Raw genomic sequence first — 4,685 nt, 5'->3', positions numbered from 1 at the left:
GAAGAGATGACAAGAGAAAAATAACCAAACAGGTAATGGCTGATACGAAGCTGAATAGTTACATCCTGTATTCTGCAGCAACTGCCGGCCTCAGCCATCCTCCATGCCATGAGCCCATTTCAGTGTTTTGTTCTGAATACTGCTATACTACTCCTGCCAGGACTAATTTGTATTCCTGGATCCTGGATGCTTTGGAAAAGAGGGTTAATTATCTTGCCTTTTTAATAGCTGCTGGCTCCCTCACCATTCCTCCCAGAGCACTCATTCCCTTGCATGAAGGCCCACTCAGTCTGCAGCTGCTCCATAAACCACCAGAGAAGGAAAAAATTAAATAAACCATGCCAGAAATTAAGACCTCGCATCAGCAGCTGCAACAGTCCAGAGGAAGAACAGGGAACCTGTCTGAATTAAATGTGTGCCTCTACCCAGGGAGCTGGCTGGGAAAGGCCAGAGCAGGAAGGCTTGGCACTGGCCAGATACCAAGGCTTTCTGAACACAAGAAAAGGGACCGAGGTTATTTCCTTTACAGGGATGTGGCCAAAGCACAGCACAAGCAATCTGGCCACATTAGGTTCCTCTGCATCCTGTGGGAAGTACAATCCTCAGAGAAAGAAGTCTTCTATTTTTAACGGGGAAAGAGTACTACGCAGTAGGAGGCTTAACAGAACACAAATATTTTATTCTTTTAACCTGATGATACGACTGTCTAGAAATGGAAGCTCTTCAGCCTTTATCAAAGGAGATGCTTTAGCAGTAGAATTTGGGGGTCTCACCATCCCAAACCCTGAACAGCTACTCCTTTCGGCTTATCGTCACCTCAGCCCGCGCCCCCGCCAGCCCCTCTAAAGACCCCAAGTGGCATGCTAGAAGCATCGCATTATTGCGTGAGCACACCTGATCGCCCCTCTCCGCTAGTGCCAGCCGTAATGGTGCAACTGAGAAGGTGGCGTCTTACCACTCCTCAGCGTGCAGGAGGTTTAACAGGTGAGGGGGAAAAAACTGGCATCCCGTGTTTTACGGAGAAAGAATGACACCAGGAGTTTCTCAGCTTAGACTTCCCTGGTGAATACCATTAACACTTTTCACATTCCAGTCCACTCCCAGAGCATTCCTTACGGGAGCAAGGGTATGCTGGGGAGAGCCTCGATTAATTGAAAACGTGTGGTCTTAACAGTTAAGAACAAAAATAGCACAAGCTGGAAGAGAGGACGTGAGCAACTCCTCTCTTCTAGGACAGGTGAGCTCCCATCTATCAGACCACTTTGCCCAGCTACAGTTCCGTGCACCTCTCGCGCGGCCGGCCCACAGCTGAGCGCCCCTGGCACGGGCCCTGCGCACCCCTCGCCCCTCGCTTAGACAGGAGTCTCCACTCACTCTTGAACGTCACAACAAGCCAGGTGTGACGAGGCACGGCCGACACGCCGGTGCCTTTCCTGGCGCCCCCGAGCAGGGCAGCCCGCGATGCGGGACACCGCCACAGCAGCACAGCACCGACACGCGGGGAACGCCGTGCAGCGCCAGCCTGCCTCTCTCTTACACGCCTCCCTTTCCTCGGGACCATCGCTACCCACATCAGCAAGGTCTGTCTCCTGAAGCTGACACATTTTTGCCACGTATTCAGAGGGCACCATCAGCCCCTCTGTGCCAGCGTGCCAAGGCACTGCTTGGCTCCAGCACCAAACGTGCGAACTGGCAGGTGCCACTGCTGCAAGGCAAGTTTTACGGCAGGAGCCTGAAGTTACCTTTTATACCCCAGGCATGTGAAGGTGGGTGGCTCTCAGCTGCAGCACAGCTGCATCTAATTTAAGGTCAAAATCAGAACAACGGTATTTTGTGCTTTAAGAGCTCTTCACTTGAAGCTGGGCCTGTAACAAGTGGGGTTTTTCCCACGCCTTCTTGCACACTATTTCTGGCCAAAGCCATGCCCATGCAAACAAGATTATTCCCACCTCTGTAACTGCCAGAAGGGAATAAAGCAATACACTGGGCAGACATAGAAACCTGAATGCATAAAAATAAAACCAACGCAACACTAGTAGCTACAGATGTGAGAATACAAGGTATTTTCAAAAGAGGACACAAAAAATACCGAAGATGTTTAAACGCATCCTAGAAGTGGGAAAAAGAAAAAAAAAAATTGAGCAAGCGTGTTCGTGTTGCCAGACTTCAATGTTATTATTTAACAGAAGAGACCGAATGTCTCCTGCTAAGCAATCATAACATTCAAACCAGTTCAAGCACTGTTCACAAGAAAACACACAGCAGGAAAAAGGAGCAAGTTGCATTTAATTACAACAAAGAGGGTTTCAGCCAGTTACAAGCCAGCTTACCCCAACATGATCCCTCACTAAACGACAGACTTAGTGACACCGCATTAAGTTGTATCATTCCTTTCATAAAGCAGGACACCCAAACACTTCCTGAATGGTTTCTTCCAAATCTTTCATCATCCTAGCGATACACTTTCTTGCTGTGGTGGTATAGAAAGTCAAAAAGCAGCTATTCCCACTTCTTAGATATAAGGAAAAATAAATATAAACAAGGATTAGAGTATCATGAGAAAAGACAAAAAGATCTCCACCTCAATATATATTATTTACCTCCAATGAAAAGTGATCAATTAGAAAAAATAAACTTTTTTTTTTTTAAAAAAAAACCAACAAACAAACAAACACTGGACATGAAGATACTACAGTGTGAATGCCAGCTGCTTACAAGCAGGGAATGTGCATAGCGATGTTCACTATTTTGCTTGTATGGCTTATGCAAGAGACAGAAAAAAAAATGGATTGAAAGTCCTTAATGGTTTCACTTCAATCTAGTAAGTATTGCTACCAAATTATAGACAAACTCCATTCCCCTCGGAGCAACTAACTCTTCACCTGCCCCACTGTTTTGGCTCTATTCTAAAGAGCAAGATTATAGGTGAACACAGACCTTGCGTGGAAGGAGAAGACCAACCTCATTCCTCCTTGACGACAAGCATCCGTCCTGGTAGGCCCAAGAGAAGAAATTCTTTTCTTTTTACAGCAAAACACCAAGAAGGAATCTTTCCTGTTGTCAACTTCTATGTGAAAATGATGATTATTTTAAGGAGAAAGAAGTGTGCACAATTTTCCGGTCTCCTCTCTTTTCTTCCCCATGTGTCACAGGCTACTCGTTTTGCATTTGGGACATCTAGCTGGTATCAAGCCTGTCCTCTGAGCTGGGCAGCCGCAGGAAAGACTCCTTTCACCTGAACATCTTAGGCACTGAACACTGTGATCCACTGAGGACACTGAAACATTAAAGTGCTGCTTTTTTAAAAAAAAAAACAAAAAAACCCTGAATGCTTTTAAGGGTCACTCATCCTACATCCCAAACTGGACCAACAGACAACATAATGTTTTTAATACTCAACCGCAAACAACGTAACTTCTGAAATTACATTAATACAAACAGCAATGCAAGTTACGGCAGAAGGAACAGGTTTCCACAGAACATTCAAGTTGATGGAAGAGAAATGAACGATTGGGAGAGACCTTTTACAGTAAACCGCTAGGCAGCACAGAACATTTCACTAGTACCCAGCATTTCCATTGGCAAGTAGCAAGACATGGCACATAACCTTCTACACCGGAGTCCTCTGGAAGCAACTTCTGGGGGAAAAGCACTGAGGCTTGGAAGAGTATTAGCAGTGCCCCTAAAATACAAGTCAGTCCGCCACCCACCAGACAGCAGGCCCGTTATTATTCCAAACCCTGTGCAGAAAGGGCTGCCAGAGAGCCTGTCCCTCAGTTGCCAGTTCAGACATCTCAGAAGCCCGATTTGAATACCTGAAATACTAATTACCTGAAGCATGAACAAAATAGAGGTAGACAGGGCAAAACTGAACCATTGTTGATGAGAAAACCTGAAGAACAGCTGACACATTTTCCCTCGTATGATAAGGTGTACTTGACTTGAAATTAAGAATGGGGAAAAGCCGGTCTGTATTCACAGACATGCGCAATGCCCGCAGTCAGTAAATGTACTGTCACATAACCTCTCAAGCACTAATAATCTTGCATAAAGGATGGATGTGGATAAAATCCATAAAGACAGAACAAAGAACTTGTATGATAAAACATAAAACACCTGATAAAATAACCTCTCTGATCACTAAAAGCAGAACTGAAAAAAGCCCTAAACACTTTGCTGCAAGTTCAGGAAGGGGAACAAACAGAGCGCCTAAGACCACAGCTCCCAGACCTCCCTGCTGGGACTCCCATTTCCAGGGGTCTAGCCCAAGTAAGATGCAACTCCAGTTCTAGAAGAGAGAACAGACATTTCCTGTTATTAATTCCACATCATGTAACTAGTTACATTATCTGAATCCCACCTAGATTACCTCAGTTTAAGCGAGAGGCTAGCCAGGTCTACCTATGAATTCTTTCATGGTCATAACAGATGTATAAAATAAGTCAGGCAAAAAAACCCCATCAAATTAACTGTCCAGGTACGACAGAGTATAGCGGGGCTTGCTTTTTGTTTTAACTATTTTTACCACCTTGGTTCCTATGGCGGTCGACCTTCTCATATATCCAACTGTTATCATTTAGTATGTCATAACCACTATTTAAAAAAAAAAAAAAAAAAGTCAAGAGGATATGTTAAATACTAAAGGTTTAAGTTCAAATTATGGAAAATGAGGATGAACACATTGA

This window comes from Falco peregrinus, chromosome 7 (genome assembly GCF_023634155.1).
Source record: "Falco peregrinus isolate bFalPer1 chromosome 7, bFalPer1.pri, whole genome shotgun sequence".
NCBI lineage: Eukaryota > Metazoa > Chordata > Aves > Falconiformes > Falconidae > Falco > Falco peregrinus.
The sequence above is the reverse complement of the archived record's forward strand: the minus strand, read 5'-3'. Positions refer to the sequence as shown.